The sequence below is a fragment of the Moschus berezovskii genome, chromosome 18 (genome assembly GCF_049115385.1).
Source record: "Moschus berezovskii isolate FMDL1 chromosome 18, NW_MosBer_1.0, whole genome shotgun sequence".
Classification (NCBI taxonomy): Eukaryota; Metazoa; Chordata; class Mammalia; order Artiodactyla; family Moschidae; genus Moschus; species Moschus berezovskii.
In genome coordinates this window covers 42,821,566-42,840,585 of record NC_142477.1, presented here as the reverse complement: position 1 = coordinate 42,840,585, position 19,020 = coordinate 42,821,566, and the positions used below count along the sequence as shown (strand labels likewise).

The 19,020-nt window shown below is 38.3% G+C and overlaps 1 long non-coding RNA gene across 1 annotated transcript in view; it reads left to right on the top strand.

Moving 5' to 3' along the window:
* Positions 1-19,020, top strand: part of LOC148774976 (uncharacterized) — a 229,057-nt gene that overhangs the window by 128,366 nt on the left and 81,671 nt on the right. Inside the window, exon 2 of the long non-coding RNA XR_016035201.1 lies at positions 2,285-2,418. This is a non-coding gene — a long non-coding RNA (uncharacterized LOC148774976). The remainder of the gene's footprint in view (positions 1-2,284; positions 2,419-19,020) is intronic.

Below are 19,020 nucleotides of genomic sequence, written 5' to 3'. Positions count from 1 at the left end.
ACCAGATGGAGGGGCACTCCTTATAAAGATTTCAGGGAAATGACTATGCTGTGAGTTACTGGGCATGTGCTGGCACTGTGTTCTCCTGGTAGCGTGAAACCACATTGAGCTAGTGAGATGTGAGTCATCCTAAGAGATTACTGATCATTTCAAGACCTCATGCCACAGAAGCAATTGCAGATGAGATTGTTTCTAAGTCAGTGGTCCATGAGTGGGTTGGGATGCTCCAACTACAATATGAAAGATGCTTTATTAGCTGTGTGCATTAAAACCTCAACTGGAATGGCTAGGAAATGGGGCAAATTGTTAATTTGTATTTTGTGGTCAGCTGTGGCTAACGTGGAAAACCCCTTTTTGTTTTAAAGCTGTTATTCAAAATGTCTTCTCAAATGCATTAAATCATTCTCCTCACTTTGAAGCCTGCAGATTAAACACAGAGCACTATAGTACAGAAGTTTGGGAGGCTAGACAGAATGTGTTCTCATCCCTGGGATTTATGCTGAAAACTGCCTTGTTTATGAATATCTGAATATAGTACATTTTCTCACTTTCTTATATCCTTCCCAGAGAAGGAAATGGCACCCCACTCCAGTACTCTTGCCTGGAAAATCCCATGGACGGAGGAGCCTGGTAGGCTGCAGTTCATGGGTCGCGAAGAGTCAGACACAACTGAGCGTCTTCACTTTCACTTTCATGCACTGGAGAAGGAAATGGCAACCCATTCCAGTGTTCTCGCCTAGAGAATCCCAGGGATGGAGGAGCCTGGTGGGCTGCCATCTATGGGGTCGCACAGAGTCAGACACGACTGAAGTGACTTAGCAGCAGCAACATATCCTTCCTTGTAAAAAGTTAAATACTAAAAATACTTCTTGTAGTTAAAAGAGCCAGTAGTTTACGTGTGTGAAGTTTAGGTTCAGTTCACTGAGATATTTATTATTGCAGTATATATTTTGGGATGCTTGCAATTGTTTTGCAACTCTGACTTGTAGGGTTGCTTTTCAAAATTCCTTATTTTGTTTTATTATTTTTTAACTCTCTGATTTGCAGTTTTAGGCTAATAATTTACTGTACTGTCCTAGACTCACCAACCAGGTGATTAAATGAGAATTAAAAATAGGTGATTAAATTAGAGTTAAAAGTAGTATGTTTGTCCGTGTGATTACACTATAGAAATAACATTACGATGCTTTGTTAAAATATCTAAGGATAAACATAAAAGAGGCTACACTTAAACAGAGTAAATTGAGTCCAAGATTTAGAGAAGTGCTGCAACTGATAACTTATTCAAGGTCAACTTTTAAAGCTGTCACTTGGCCTTCTCTCCTCAGGCTTAAAAAGAAATAGCATATACTGATGTATTTCCTGCCAGTGAAAGTAGAGGGGGAGGAGATACTTGGTTCACATATGAAACATGTTTATGTGTCTCTTCGGCTTCTAAACTTGTAATAATTCAATTATTATATATTTATATTTTCAAGTTGTTTTCCCATTGCATACTTAATATTTAATGGAGAGTATAACTGGAGAAATGTTTTGCTCTGATGGTGATTTGTCATTCAAATCCTTTTAAACACGTCCTACCTGAAAATTTCTGTGCAAGGTTCTAGTTTCAGTAGACCATTTCTTAACTAGTTGTAGCTAATCTAAAAGCAAATGCAAAAACAAAACTGGGAGACATTTAAGCTAGAATATCAGTAAAGGTTGATGTTATTAAGCTTGTACTATAGATCTAGTATGATTCACTCTAGAAACATTCATGTGGGCAACTCAAAAGTAGCGATATTGAATTAAGGAATCAAAAGCTAGGCTGAGATAGAGAAAAAGAAGTTTGAGGGCAGTGAACCTTGCCCGTATTCCTTGGCCATTATTCCATGTTTCTATGTTGTTGACTCTTCCAAACTCTCCTCAGAGACATTTCCATGAAGAAACTATCAGAGAAAAACATCCTCAGAGCATGTCTCTTCCCATATGATCATTAAATCAATATATACACATAATGAGGATACCATAAGAGGTTGTCTTTCTGATTTGAAGTCTCAAAATCTCTTTGCTGTGGAGTTACCAATGAAAGCAGACTTGGGTGGGTAAAGGTGGCTCATCTAGACCAATGTAAAGGAGTTCAGAGAAGTTCACTGAGGCTGAAGAACTTGGCTCAGGGATTCCTCCCCCCTAAGGAGACAATGGAAGGCAGAGTTCTATAAAAAGAGAGAAGAGTAAAGAGGCTTTTTGGAGGTTTTGCCAAGTAAGAGCGCAGCACGTTTATGTCATTTCTTTGCAATTTCAGCACCACCACCAAAGAGAAGTGATTCACCATGAGATAATAACATTTCTGGCGTCCACACTTCCATGAAATACCTGAGGCACAGGAGTTCTTGGGAGAAAGAATTTACCAGAGAAGTGGTAAAACAGAGCAATGAGGTAAATGGGGTAAATGCTAAGAAGGGCTTAAGGAATACCAGGATATCTCTGTCTCTCTTCTCTGCTTGATTAACTCCCATTTATCTATCAGGTCTCTGTGTCCATTAAGAGGTCATTCCTGGCCCTCGGCATAATGATGGATTCTTGGTCCAGGAGCTCCTAGGGCATCCTGGGCTTACATCTGTTTAGTACCTTTCACTTTGTGTGTAACTTTGTCTCTACCAATAAACTGAGTGCTCTTGATGACATGGGATCTAATTTTCTTTACCATTTATCTCCAGGAAAAGATCACAGTGCCTAGTGCATAGTAGAGGCTTAATAAGTACTTGTTAACTGAACAAACCACTCAAGCAAAATGAGATCATTCTACCCATGACAGCACACAAACTTAATATCACATGTCTACATTGGTTGGTAGTGGCTCCCCAAGGATGAGAAGGACCTTGAAGGTGTAACAGAGCTCATTGGTAAATAGAGCCTATATCAAGTAGTGATGTCTGAGGTGTTGTGCCTGCTCAAAAGCCTATTTTTGATTTTGTTTACTATGAACAAAATAATGTCTTGAAGAAATGCTAGCCTTAGATTCCATGGCATAATTGGTTACAGTGAACATAAAACCTAAAGTGGACATGATATTCAGAAAACTGAAAATGAAATTTAAAAAGGCAGTAATGACAGTGACAGCAAATAAAACTAAAACTCAAAGGGGACAGGAAGACTTCTGGTTGCCTTGGTGGCAGCCCATGATTGTGCTCTCAACTTTCAACTAAAGATATATGAAGTCACACACACTTACACACGTGCATACACACATGTGGACTCACACCAAAACGGATAGCAATGTTGAGAACTACAAAGAAGACTACAGGCCCAACTCATAGTATTTGAGGGGTTACAACTATGATGGGTTTGACACAGAAAACAAGTCAGAAAAAAAAAATGACCTGAGGGACAGCATGAAGTGGCTTTGGCTCAAGTCCAGTCTTTCCTGAGGGAGGCTCAGGCAGCTGACTCCTGAACTGCCAAGAGCCCTGCTCTGTTCTTCCCCAAACACCTGACCACATGAGCTGTTCTCTTTTAATGCCTATTTGGAGACTGTACGTTGAGTCGGTAGTATGGTAGAGGGAAAAGATGTAAAGAAGAGATGTCTGTGTACTCATCCCAGGAACCTGTAAATATGTTACCTTACATGGCAAAGAGGACATTGCAGATGTGATTAAATTAAGCATCTTCAGATGGAAGGATTTTCCTGAATTATCCATTGAGCCCAGTGTAACCACAGGGTCTTTATGTGTTAAAGAGGGAGGCTGGAGAATCAGAACCAGGGAAAGAAATGTGACCAGGGGTCAGAGGTTACACTAATACAGGGCTGTGAGCCAGTGAATACAGGCAATATCTAGAAGCTGTAAAAGGAAAGGAAATGGATTCTCTCTTAGAGCCTTCAGGAGTGCAGCCCTACAGACTGAATTTGAGCCTGGATTTGAGTCTCCTGAGATCCACTGTACACCTCTGACCTCCAGAACTGTACAATATATCTGTGTTGTTTTAAGCCACTAAGTTTGTGGAAATCTATTACAGCAGCAGGAAGAAACTAATACTATACTCCATTCATGTTACTATTATTATTATTTTTCACAACCACAAATAATTGAGAAAGGTTTACCTGACTAAGGCAATTACACAAAACTAAATAAGTACAGATTACAAAAGTTTATAGCTTTAACTACTCTTTTCTCTGAATGCTGCAAATGTTTATACCAAGGCAAAAACGATGACAAGAGTTAAAATAAATATTCCAGTCTTCCTGCTTTACTTTTGAAAAAAATGTATTTTCAAATGTTTGAAAAATAAATGAAACATGCAAAATACCCTCAATTTCCACATTTAAGCAGAAAATTGCCATTAGTGAGCTTGTGGTTATGCTGTTTGAATATTTTCTCCCTCTCACTAAGAACTTTCTCGTTCCCACGAGAACCCAGAGGCACCCAAGTCACATGGTGTTTTTTCCTGTAATATTTCGTCCTGTACAAACAATAGGATGCCAATTATCCAGCCTTAACATGACAAACAATAAGAAACTATGACAATTTTATTTTTGGTGAAATGATCCTATGAAATTAGAAGTTTGGAAAGAACCACATGCCTAAAAATCGCTGTTTATCTTCTTTTTTTTTTCCAGAGGGTTTGTCTCCACACCATCACATGCACCCAAGAAATAGTTTTTTGCTTTAAAAGGCAATGCTATAATCTTCTTCAGAAATTCTGTTTTTCCTCCACTCTCCCTACCTTCCTATATTCACATAATTTTTTTAAAAAATAGACCAAACTCAGCCTGCAGGATGCAAGAGTTTAAAAATAGTTGCTTCACTGTATCTTAAGACAGTTTCCTCTTTATCAGTCCTCAAAGAAGAAATAACACTGGCATCTTTTCTCCTTCTTCTCTTGTAGATACATATTTAGGCTCCAAAATATATGGTAGTTAGGGCAAATGGTGGGCTTCTCTGGTGGCTCAGCAGTAAAAAATCTGCCCGCCAATGCAAGAAACGTGGGTTTGATCCATGGTTTAATAACATCCCCTGGAGAAGGAAATGGCAACCCACTCCAGTGTTCTTGCCTGGGAAATCCCATGGGCAGAGGAGCCTGGAGGGCTGCAGTCCATAGGGTACCAAGAGTAGAACACAACATAGTGACTGAACCACCGCCACCAGGGAAGGGCAGGTAGTTGATTGAAATGTATTGTAAGTAGAGGGATTTCATCTATTCTTTAATGTTAGATTTTCTTCATTTATTTTTAGTCAGTAACTGTGACTATTCTGGATAATGCTTCTAATATATATACATATGTATATCTACATACAAATGTGTGTGTGCACATATATATGTTCTAATAATGCTTATATTTCCTTGAAAATGATTTGGACTTCAAATCCACAGATTTTTGTGGCCTGGGACGTTATCAGTGAAAACTGAGATGATAGCAAAAGGGTTCTCCTGAACCTTTTTGGAGTCAATTTGAATAGGCTTCCATTAATTCAAGCACCAAATTGAGTTACAAATAAAATGAGCTAGATATATCAAATGCTTTAAATCTATGAATTCATGACTCTACTTCCAATATAAATGGCCACTGTTGAAAGATGCTGGTGAACCAAGTTATTATTTTGAAAACTTGTCAATAAAGAAAAAATGTTGTTTATTGTGTCTTTTCTATGTGAACTGTACCTCAGGGTAGCCAATTAGTGGTGAGCTGACTCCTCTTCTTATTATTTCTGTTAGAATGTACAGTTCTCAAAGTTTCCAGTTTGATGCATATTTTTGTGACTGTAATATTAATCACAGTTAATTTTTTTAAACTGTTTCTGGTAATTCTAATATCTAAAACACCTGTTGAGTAGTTTTAGTTTTGGTCATGTTTCTTGGCATATGTCCAACATTGTGTTTGCAAAGTTGCCACTCTTCCTTTCAAAAGGAGACACCCTATTAATCTGACTAATTATCAACCAATCACCCTGTATTACTCAGTTTACTTCTGTTTTCCCCCGGCTAGGGTGTGACCCTCTGGGGTTCAGATCAAGAATCTCAAGTCTGGTAAGACCCAGAACTCCATTTTTGGGGTCTCCCTAGCATTGTGAGAATGCTGAAAGTGCTACTTGGCTTTCCCGCTGCCTTCACTTGGATTCTTGGATTCTTGCCCTGCATGTGTAAAGATGTGGCACTTGACTCAAGGGGAAAACCAGCAAAGAGTGTTGAAATGACTGCTTTTCTTGTTCTCCCTTTGCCCAAGAATCTCAGCTTCTCAAGTCCTGGTTATTTTAGCAGGTCTGAATTCCAGCTTTTCTTTTCCCAGTCCAAAGAGACGCCAATCTCTGTTTCCTTGTCTGCCTCTTAGTAGGGGTCTCTACCTACTTTTATGTAACTTCTCAGACTCTCACTTTTCAAGCAGAAGAACTGTCATACGCTGTCAAAGAAGTAGCAGCATGAAGAATGTTAAGCTTCCCTCAGTGAGCCTCCTTCCTAGGGGTCCTGACCCTTCAAGTCCTGCCTGCCCCCAAAACTCCCAAACAACTTCAAGTATCAGAGGTGTATCTCATCCATCTTTTCTAGTCCTTGGTAAGCTGAACTGTTTTCTTACAAGCTCCTCTGTTAGAGCTGCAAGCAGAGGTTCTCACTGAATGGGTACTGGCTGGTACTAAGGAATTATTCTTGATTATTTTAAGTCTATAATGGTATGATGATTATGTATGTTTTGAAAAGCATCTCTGTCTTTTAAAGATAAAATATTGAAATGTTTGAAATACATAATAACGTTTTCTTCAAAACCACGATGAGGAGAATGAGTAGGTAAAGGATGTAGATTTGCTTTGAATTCATAACAGACATAGATTTGCTTGAATTCATTGTCGAAGCTGAGTAATGGGCATATGGGAATAGGTCACAGTATTCTTTCTATCTTTTGTATATACTTAAAATTTCCTATAAATTTGTATATACGGAAAATTTCCTATAATTACAAAACATAATGAATAAATAACATGTGACCTTTGCACTTTTGGCTTCCTTTCAACAGACATGAATTTATCCTTTGGGAAATAGACTAACTTCTGTTAAAAAAAAAAAGCAACCCCATATTGAAAAATAAAGAAATAGACATTTTTAATACAGAGGCAAACCGCTGACTGCCTCTGTATTAAATAGGCTGACTCCGTTACCTTAGCTGAACTCAGAGGGAATTTATGACCAAAAGAATATGTTGATGACATGGAGAGCAGTGTGCACTGGACCTTAGGAGAGCACACGCATGCGTGGGCACACACACACGTGTGAACACACACACACACACACCCTGCATCCAGTACGCGGTCCAGGCAGAGCAGAAACAGCACAGGGCTGAGCTCCAACTCTAGTTTACTGAGGGCTCTCATAGGTCACAGGGCTTCGTATTCTTGGGCTTCCACTCTGTCTCACTGGTAAAAGAACCCGCCTGCGATGCAGAAGACCTGGGTTCGATCCCTGGGTTGGGAAGATTCCCTGGAGGAGGGAAAAGCTACCCACTCCAGTGTTCTCTCCTGGAGAATTCCATGGACTGTGCAGTCCATGGGGTCACAAAAAGTCAAAAACGACTGAGCAACTTTCACTTCACTTTCTCAGAGATCACACAGTGGATCAGGAAAGAAGACAGCAAGGGTGTGGGTCCTGCCCTAGATTATTTTACAATTTAGTCACAATTAAAGATTTTAATTATTTTATGAAATTAAAGATTATAATTAATTTATGAAATTACACTTAGAAAAATTATGATGTTGCTTTCATTTCTTATCAATGAAGGCTTCCTTGGTGACTAAGATGGTAAAGAATTTGCCTTCAATGTAGGAGACCTGGGTTCAATCCCTGGGGTGGAAAGATCCCCTGGAGAAGGAAATTGCAAACCACTTCTGTATTCTTGCCTGGAGAATCCCGTGGACAGAAGAGCCTGGCAGAGTGAAGTCCATGGGGTCGCAAAGAGTTGGACTCTACTGAGCAACTAACTCTTTTACTTCACTGTGCCATTGCTTTCATTTCTTATCAATAAACTGTCTTACTTTTCTGAACTTTCCTGTGGGATTTCAAATATTAAAAAAAAATATACCTAAGAGGAGATACTCAGTGCAAATCCTGTTGGATTCTCCTCCCCCAAGTCTTCACTATGTAGTATGCAAATATTAATCAAACTAGATGAAACCAATGTCAAGGAACTCCCATGAAGTCAGGATGAGCTGCTAAGATGTGTCTTCCTCACTACTTGCTTCTTCAGTTTCTGCTCATCCACCTAGCAGCAGTGGCTGGCATGAAGCCACCCGGGGGCTGTGCTGGGGCAATTGTCCTGGTTTACTTCCCTGGTGGCTCAGATGGTAAAGCATCTGTCTACAACGCGGGAGACCCAGGTTTGATCCGTGGGTTGGGAAGATCCTCTGGAGAAGGAAATGGCCACCCACTCTAGTACTCTTGCCTGGAAAATCCCATGAATGGAGGAGCGTGGTAGGCTACAGTCCATGGGGTCGCAAAGAGTCGGACACAAATGAGCGACTTCACTTCACTTCACTTCACTGTATTTTAGGATGGATGTACTTGTCATTCTCCTATCTCACAGGATAACTCAGGATTTGGGCATAAATGTTTTGAAATTGTATGGATTCTTTTCACCAGATAGAAATTACTAAAGTGTAGAAAGTTGTTGAAGTTACCTACAGGTTTCTGGTTTTTTTTTTTTTAATTGCCTCTTTTTTGTTTTCTATCCTATTTAGTTTTATTATTTTTGTATACATGTGTGCATGCTAAGTTGCTTCAGTTTGTCCAACTCTTTGTGACCCAATGGATTGTAGCCAGCCAGGCTCCTATGTCCATGGGATTCTCCAGCTGTGGATACTGAAGTGGGTTGCCATGTTGTGCTCCAGGGTATCTTCCTGACTCAGGCAGCAAACCCAATCTCTTATGGTCTCCTGCATTGACAGGTGGATTCTTTACCACTAACGCCACCTGGGAAGCCCCTATTTTGTATAAGGCTGGTACTAAAAATATCATGTAGTATACAACAGATTGTAGAGTAAGTGCAAAGCCAGCTATTTTTGTAGTCACATTTCAGATGGGGATTATCATAATTCAAAACTGAAATGAGTGTAGTGGGTTTAGCTAGTATTCTAAAGCTTCAAAATGAAAAGTTGCAGGAGCTAATTGAACATATGAGTTGCTGACTTTCTGAAGGCAGCTCTGCTTCCAGTAAGTGGTAACTAATAACTAGCAAAATGTGAGTTTCGAACTTCCCATAAATGTATATATAATACATACATATAATACATAGTAGTTTGAATATTCTTTACATTCTATGACAAAGTTACACAAAAGAGCAGTATGCAAAAAAAAGCCTACTGACTGTTAGAATATACAACTCATAATTCTTATGACTTAGAAGATGATGCTTTTGGTATATCTTTGGAAATAACTGAAGGTATCCAGAAGACAGTAATCTTTGGTATTTAGATGTCAGAGGCTCTGGATTTTACTGTAAAAGCTGCCACTACACGTGGTGTAATCTTAATCAAGTGGGTATATTCTCTGTACCTCCATTTTCTTATTTGCAAAGTAAGTTAAATGAAATCTCCTCTAAAGTTTTATTTTAGCTTCAAATTCTATGATGTTATAATGTGTCATCAGTTATTCTAATGAAATAACTGTATGTTTCCTATAACTAGAAAATAATCCTACAGAATGATATAGATTTTGGCAGAAGAATTAAGGTAAATAAAATCATGAAACAAGATATTAAGAAGAGGTTTTCAAAAAAGATCTTCATGACCTGGATACTCACAATGGTGTGATCACTCACCTAGAGCCAGACATCCTAGAATGCAAAGTCAAGTGGGCCTTAGGAAGCATCACTACAAACAAAGCTAGTGGAAGTGATAGAATTCCAGGTGAGCTATTTCAGATCCTAAAAGATGATGCTGTGAAAGTGCTGCACTCAATATGCCAGCAAATTTGGAAAACTCAGCAGTGGCCACAGGACTAGAAAAGGTCAGTTTTCATTCCAATCTCAAAGAAAGGCAATCCCAAAGAATGCTCAAACTACCGCACAATTGCACTCATCTCACACACTGTAAAGTAATGCTCAAAATTCTCCAAGCCAGGCTTCAACAGTATGTGAACTGTGAACTTCCTGATGTTCAAGCTGGATTTAGAAAAGGCAAAGGAACAAGAGATCAAATTGCCAACATCTGTTGGATCATTGAAAAAGCAAGAGTTCCAGAAAAACATCTATTTCTGCTTTATTGACTATGCCAAGGCCTTTGACTGTGTGGATCACAATAAACTGGAAAATTCTGAAAGAGATGGGAATACCAGACGACCTGACCTGCCTCTTGAGAAATCTGTATGCAGATCAGGAGGCAACAGTTAGAATTGGACATGGAACAACAGACCGGTTCTAAATAGGAAAAGGAGTACATCAAAGCTGTGTAGTGTCACTGGCTTATTTAACTTTTATGCAGAGTACATCATGAGAAACGCTGGGCTGGAAGAAGCACAAGCTGGAATCAAGATTTCCGGGAGAAATATCAATAACCTCAGATATGCAGATGACACCACCCTTATGGCAGAAAGCGAAGAAGAACTAAAGAGCCTCTTGATGAAAATGAAAGAGGAGAGTGAAAAAGTTGGCTTAAAGCTCAACATTCAGAACACTAAGATCATGGCATCCAGTCCCATCACTTCATGGCAAATAGATGGAGAAACAGTGGAAATAGTGGCAGACTTTAGTTTTTGGTCTCCAAAATCACTGCAGATGGTGATTGCAGCCATGAAAGTAAAAGACGCTTGCTCCTTGGAAGTTATGACTAACGTAGACAGCATATTAAAAAGCAGAGACATTACTTCACCAACAAAGGTCCATCTAGTCAAGGTATGGCTTTTCCGGTAGTCATGTATGGATGTGAGAATTGGACTACAAAGAAAGCTGAGTGCCAAAGAATTGATACTTTTGAACTGTGATGTTGGAGAAGACTTGAGAGTCACTTGGCCTGGAAGGAGATCTAACCCGTCTGTTCTAAAGGGAGTTAAGTCCTGGTTGTTCATTGGAAGGACTGATGCTGAAGCTGAAACTCCAATACATTGGCCACCTGATGGAAAGAACTGACTCATTTGAAAAGACCCTGATGCTGGGAAAGATTGAAGGCAGGAGGAGAAGGGGACAACAGAAGATGAGATGATTGGATGATATAACTGACTCCATGGACATGAGTTTGAGTAAACTCTGGGAGTTGATCATGGACAGAGAGGCCTAGTGTTCTTCAGTCCATGGGGTTGCAAAGAGTCAGACACAACTGAGCGACTGAACTGACTGAACTGACCAGTTCAGTGTTCAGCACTAATAATAACAAATGAAAAGATATTTCATCTATACTATAAGATGACCATATGCTGGATACTGGGTTACATGCTTTGCACACTTCTTTTACTTACATTCCATTATTATTCTATTATTATTCCTATTTTACAGATAAAAAATCCAAGAAGAAAAAGTATTTGTAAGTTATCTATCATCACTTAGCTAGTATGTGGTAAAGCTGGAATTTGAACCATAGTTGATTTTCTCTAGATCCCGTGCTCAGTAGCCATAATCCTTCATCACCACCCTATAGTATTTTTGTATCTATGGCCTTTTATTCTTTTCTTATATATTTCATGAATCTTTAACACATGGTTTTGTCTAAAATATCTAATTGAAGTATTTTCAGTGTGCTTTAAGATTTATAAAATGCTGTTGTACTCTTTGTTCTGTCATATAGTCAAAGCAGTACTGAAATTAGGCGTGGATATTCATTCTTCTTATTTTTTTTATGATCACGTAGAAACAGAGAAATTATTCAGTTGCCTGATGAATAAATTCTAGAGCTGAGGTTCCATTTTTTAAATTTGATCTACTCATTGCTTTTTTCTATGGCACTGCTTGTAAACACGATAGTTTCTACAGCAAGGAGGAGAAACATAAACATGACATTCATAAAAGAATTATATAATTGCCTTTCTCACCTATTAGTACATTTGAATTGTAGGACAATTTCAATTAAGTTCAAAGAAATGAGATTCTCTATCTTGATTTCATAGATCAATTTATCTGCTTTGATTATCTTCAAGGACATTGAAATGTGCTCTGCAGACCAAGATGATGCAATGGTACTTAGGTATTTTGTTTTTCATTATCTGTTTCTGTAAGATGGAAGACTAGGAGACCAAGAAGGTCGATTCTGACAAATATGTCACAGGCAGTACCATACAATACCCAAATAACAGGTCAGCTAAATAAATGGCCTTGTCAGTTGATAAAAAGAATTGATCAGTAAGGCAAAGCTCCCAGAGTTCCAGATTTAGGAGCCCCTGTTGAACTACTATAAACTGGAACCCTGTTGAGCTACTGTGGACTGTCTGTTTAGTCGAATATTCCAGAGTAAGTAGCTCAATCATGCAGTCTCTTCCCACTTGCTTTCTTCTTGTAGTAGGGTCATTGTTTAATAACTTCCTGAAGGCTCACAATATGCTAGTCACTTTGCTGGTGGGAGGGGCTTCAAAGACTTAAAAATAATGTAATCCTTGATCCAGAGGACTGTTTAGTCATCATAGAAGACAATCAAGATAGGAGAAGTCGTAAAAGTTCCAGAAAGCTTTCTTCCAAATGACAAAATTGAAAGCATAATGTACTTGAATGTTTTGAGAGTGTATTGAAGCACTTTGGGAAGATCTTGAATATGAATAAAAAAAACATACAAACCTTTTATGAAAACTTCAGATAATTATTCTACTCAGTTTTTCTGGGAATCTAAAACTGCTCTAAAAAGTAAAATAACTTGAAAAAATTAAGACAAATATAATTTATTAAGAAAAATAAAATATGCAAGAAAAGAAAGGTAATCACTTTATACAACATGACACAGCTCTGACTAGCATTTCATGTATGTAGTAATGTAGAAAGTGAATCCTTACTATTCCAAAATTGGAAAATAAATGTTTTGGAAAGATGAAGAGACAGTAAGTATGTGTCTGTATAATAGGGAAATGTACAGTTCTATTAAACATGTATTTATTTATTAAAAAATTATTTTTAAAAATTTAAAACATATTACAATTTATATAGTAAGGCTTTTAAAAAAATGTACTCCCCTTTGAGATATTCTCGACTGTTTGCATTTTCTGTTGATGCACTGCTGTTAACTAGAATTGTAATATGTTTTGAATGTGGACATTGAGAAGTACAATAAAACATCGTTGCTCAGTTGCTAAGTTGTAAACTCAGGGAGATAATGAAGGGCAGGGAAGTCTGATGTGCTGCAGTTCATGGGGTCCCAAAGAGTCGGACATGAAAAAATAAAACATTGAGCTCTTGACAATTAAATCTTTTAAGGTTTTTGACTAGGTGAACATTGTGAAAAAATATGAGAAAATATATCAATATTTTGTTAAGACTGACTATCCAAAAGCAAGAAACGGTGTATTAATGCAGTTGTTTCTCAGTATCTGCTGGAGATTGGTTCTAGGATATCCATTGGAAACCAAATGCTCAAGTCCCTTATTAAGTTAATTGTATTTGCATATATTTTTTGTTTGTTTGTTTTTTTGGTAATTAATTTATTTTTTATTGGAGGCAAATTATTTTACAATATTATATTGGTTGGTTTTGCCATACATTGATATGAATTCGCCCCGGGTTTACATAAGTTCCCCCTCCTGAACCCCCCTCCCACCTCCCTCCTCCCTTTATCGTCCCTCTGGGTCATCCCCGCATGCCAGCCCCGAGCATCCTATAACATGCATTGACCCTGAACTAGTGATTCGTTTCACATATGACAACATACGTGTTTCAATGCCATTCTCCCAAATCATCCCACCCTCACCCTCTCTCATAGAGTCCCAAAGACTGTTCTATACATCTGTGTCTCTTTTGCTGTCTCGTATACAGGGTTATCATTTGCATCTTTTTAAATTCCATATATATGTGTTAGTATACTGTACTGGTGTTTTTCTTTCTGGTTTACTTCACTCTGTATAATAGGCTCCAGTTTCATCCACCTCATTAGAACTGATTCAAATGTATTCTTTTCAATGGCTGAATAATACTCCATTGTGTATATGTACCAAAGCTTTCTTATCCATTCATCTGCAGATGGACATCTAGGTTGCTTCCATGTCCTGGCTATTATAAACAGTGCTGCGATGAACATTGGAGTACATGTGTCTCTTTCAATTCTGGTTTCCTTGGTGTGTATGCCCAGGAGTGCGATTGCTGGATCATATGGCAGTTCTATTTCCAATTTTTTGAGGAATCTCCACACTGTTCTCCATAGTGGCTGTACTAGTTTGCATTCCCACCAACAGTGTAAGAGGGTTCCTTTCTCTCCACATCCTCTCCAGCATTTATTGCATGTAGACTTTTGGATAGCAGCCATTCTGACTGGTGTGAAATGGTATCTCATTGTGGTTTTGATTTGCATCTCTCTGATTATGAGGGATGTTGAGCATTTTTCCATGTGTTTGTTAGCCATCTTTATGTCTTCTTTGGAGAAATGTCTGTTTAGTTCTTTGGCCCATTTTTTTGATTGGGTCATTTATTTTTCTGGAATTGAGCTGCAGGAGCTGCTTGTATAATTTGGAGATATAGCCTACACACACCCTCCCACATACCTTAAGTCATTTCTAGATAACTTATAATACCTATAGTATAGTGTCCGTGACTCAGTTGTGTCTGACTCTTTGTGACCCCATGGACTGTAGCCTGCCAGGCTCCTATGTCCGTGGATTTCCCAGCAAGAATACTGGAGTGGGTTGCCATTCTCTTCTCCATGGGATCTTCTTGACCAAGGGACTGAACCTGTCTCCTGCATTTTCAGGCGGATTCTTTACCATCTCAGCTACCAGGGAAGTCCTTTATAATACCTAATACGGTGTAAATCAAATGTGTGTGTGCATGCTCAGTCACTCAGTTGTGTCTGACTCTCTGTGATCCCATGGACTGTAGCCTGCCAGACTCCTCTGTCCTTGGAATTTCCCAGGCAAGAATACTGGAGTGGGTTGCCATTTCAAATAGTTATAAATACAATATAAATGTTATGTAAATAGTTGTGGAAGCACACAGCAAATTCAGTTTTGCTTTCTGGAACTTTCTAGATTTCTTTTGTCAAGGATCATTTTTGATCTACAGTTGGTTGGATACTGAAGGCCAAGTGTATTACTATTATTTTCCAAGATGCTTTTGAATTAAAGAAGGTAATTTCCCTTATTAAATAAAAAGTTTGGGCCAGTTGCTTGATTAGGTCTGGCTCAAACAAACAAAAAAAGTTTAGTCCTACCCATGAATAACAATGATAATAAGAATTATGAGATACATACTATGTAAGAGGTTCCCACAGAGTGTCCTGAAAACCCAGAAGAGAATAAAAATTTCTCCCAGTGTGAGGTGATGAAGGAAGATTAAATGGAGAACGTGATTTGCATGGAGTTTGTGCCCATACAATGAATATGGAAAGCATTATATTATCTTCCATACCTTTGTGACATTGCCTCCTCTAATCTACCCGCTTTCATATGTTTTATTTTTGCTGTTTTGCTTTTTCACTTTGATGTATTAAGTATAGATTCCTTTTATTCTGCTTTTTAGAATTTATTGTCCTTCCTGGAACTACAGTCCGAGTCCTTTACCGATTCCAAAATATTTAGTCATCATCATTTCAAATATAGTCTTCCTACTGCCATGGGAAACTCCAATAGACATATTTTAAACTCTTCCTTCTTATCTTCCATGCTTTTAGTTTGAAAATTTCACTTTGTCCCTTTTGGTTTCTTTCTTTCTTTTTTTCTAATTTATTTATTTTAATTGGAGGTTAATTACTTTACAATATTGTATTGGTTTTGCCATACATTGACATGAATCCGCCAATGGGTGTACATGTGTTCCCTGCAGGAGTTTTATTTCAATTTATTTGTATCAATTTGTTACTGCTGCATAGCAAACCACCCCAAAACTCAGTGGCTTAGAACAACAAGCATATATTGTTGGTCATGAATCAGGTCAGCCGACTGATCTCCTGGGCTTGATGGGCTCACTTCCACATTACAAGCATCTGTGGGTTGGCTTTGTGGCTTTGCTGATTTTGCTGGTTTCAGCCAAAATGTCTGGGGCCTCGTCTGGGGTGAGTCAGTTCTGCTCCAGGTTATCTCTCCTTCCCTAGTCGGCAAGGCCATGGATGTTTGTGTCGTGGTGACAGGGTTACAACAAAACAAGCAGAAGCCCACAAGGCCTATTCCGCCCTGGACTAACATGAGCACATTATCAGGTTTCATTATTACTTTTGGAAGGCCTTGGCATCTTTTCCTTTGTGGATCTCATGTCATAAAAAAGTATTAAAAATTGTATTTTATAACTGCCTTGGAATAAAGATGAATGTAATCTAGACTGGAACAACAGACTGGTTCCAAATAGGAAAAGGAGTGCGTCAAGGCTGTATATTGTCACCCTGCTTATTTAACTTATATGCAGAGTACATCATGAGGAACGCTGGGCTGGAAGAAGCACAAGCTGGAATCAAGATTGCTGGGAGAAATATCAATAACCTCAGATATGCAGATGACACTACCCTTATGGCAGAAAGTGAAGAGGAACTCAAAAGCCTCTTGATGAAAGTGAAAGAGGAGAGTGAAAAGGTTGGCTTGAAGCTCAACATTCAGAAAACTAAGATCATGGCATCTGGTCCCATCACTTCATGGGAAATAGATGGAAAAACAGTGCAAACAGTGTCAGACTTTATTTTTTGGGCTCCAAAATCACTGCAGATGCTGATTGAAGCCAGGAAATTAAAAGATGCTTGCTCCTTGGAAGGAAAGTTATGACCAACCTTGATAGTATATTGAAAAGCAGAGACATTACTTTGCCAACAAAGGTCTATCTAGTCAAGGCTATGGTTTTTCCTGTGGTCATGTATGGATGTGAGAGTTGGACTGTGAAGAAAGCTGATCGCCGAAGAATTGATGCTTTTGAACTGTGGTGTTGGAGAAGACTCTCTGCAAGGAGATCCAACCAGTCCATTCTAAAGGAGATCGATCCTGGGTGTTCATTGGAAGGACTGATGCTAAAGCTGAAACTGCAATACTTTGGCCACCTCATGCGACGAGTTGACTCACTGGAAAAGACTCTGATGCTGGGAAAGGTTGGGGATGGGAGGAGAAGGGGGCGACAGAGAATGAGATGGCTGGATGGCATCACCGACTCAATGGACACGAGTTTGAGTGAACTCTGGGAGTTGGTGATGGACAGGGAGGCCTGGCGTGCTGTGATTCATGGGGTCGCGGAGAGTCGGACACGACTGAGCGACTGGACTGAACTGAATCTAGACTGGACTTATTACTATTACTATACATTCATTATTTGATTTCTGTTTATTCTGGTTTTAAAAGAAATGAAGATTAAACACTTTTATGAGCCTCTAAAATTATTGTGGACTCTCAACATTGTGACCACCAAAACTAATGGATTAATCAGGCCAGCACACCATTACTTCTGCACAAACCCAGCCTGTAAGACTGGGGAAATAGACTCCACCATTTGCTGAGAGGATCTTCAAGTTATATCACACAGGGTTTTGTAAATTATAGGGAGGGATGAAGCATTAAGTCCATTTCCTAATCAATTTACCACATCAATTCTCTCTTTCTGTAAGTTTAATCTACCTAGTTCATCTGCTTTTTGTTTCTCACTTGATGTTTTGTTTCCCCAAATATTTGTAGCATATTTATTCTGTACTTTGATTCTGATAATTATAATACCTAAAGTGCTTTCAAATTTAATTTTCAAATCTAGTTTTCATTTCTGCTAGCGCTTCCTCTTCAGGGCTTTTTTCTGCGGGTGGGGGAAGCATAATTTGGCAACTTTAATTTGATATATTCTACTTTTCTTTGTAAGATACTTAAGATATTAAGCTTAGAATTATGTAAAGCTTAGTTCTTGCTTTGAAGTTGTTTTGTTTACACATTTTTTTTTCTTTTTATTGAAGTGTAGTTGATTTACAATGTTGTGTTAGTTTTAGGTGTATAGAAAGTGATTCAGATATATATGAAAAAGAATATCTATCTATAAATACATAGATATTCTTTTTCAGATTCTTTTCCCTTATAGGTTATTACAAAATATTGAGTGTAGTTCTCTGTGCTATAAGTAGGTCCTTGCTGATTATCTATTTTATGTACAGTAGTGTATATATGTTAATTCCAAACTCCTAATTTATCTGCCCCCCAACCCCCAATTTGGGTTACACATTGACTAAGTAGGTGATGTGCTTTCAACTGCCAATTCACAAGAATGCAGTTAATTCTCAAGGAAGATGATTTTTCCTCACCTGGAGCTGAGGCAGAGGGTTAATTTTCTTTGACATCTTTTTTTTCTTCCAGAAGCAGGTAGTTTTTCCTTTGGATTACCGAAAGGGCCCAAGGCCTTTTCTCCACTTTTCCTGAATAATTCTATGAAATAGAGCACTAGATTTTTATTATTGACAAATACCTCTTAGGTAAACCCATCTTTTCTGAGCTTGCGCACCACTGTAGTTTAAGCTTTTTTTTTTTTTGTCCACAGGACAGTCTGTTTCCTGTAAGTTTGACTTAAGAAAACAAAACAAAACAAAAACTTTGCTGTATTGTTTCTATCATTTTTGGTATCCTATAATTAGACGTTTTAAACACATATAGTCTTCTGCAATGCTTTAAATAAAATTTAGCTTTAAATGCTTTAAAACGTATAAGCAATTAAAAGTTAATGAACAAATAAATTCTATAGCGGCAAGGTAGAATTGAATAATATCTAGTAGAAAGGAGCTGAGAGAAACTACTGCTAGGAACTCAGGGTAAAATTCTCCTTGACTTCTTTGCAGACCTTGGTATCTCTTCTCTCCTGCTGTTTTAGTCTTTTCACACACATTGGGGTTGTCAGTATCCCCATTTCTTCCATATACCTGCCTCTGTTATAGCTCAATCTGCTTCCCCTGTGTGTGGTGGTTTGGGGATATATAATGCCTCATCAAATCTTTTTGACCTATA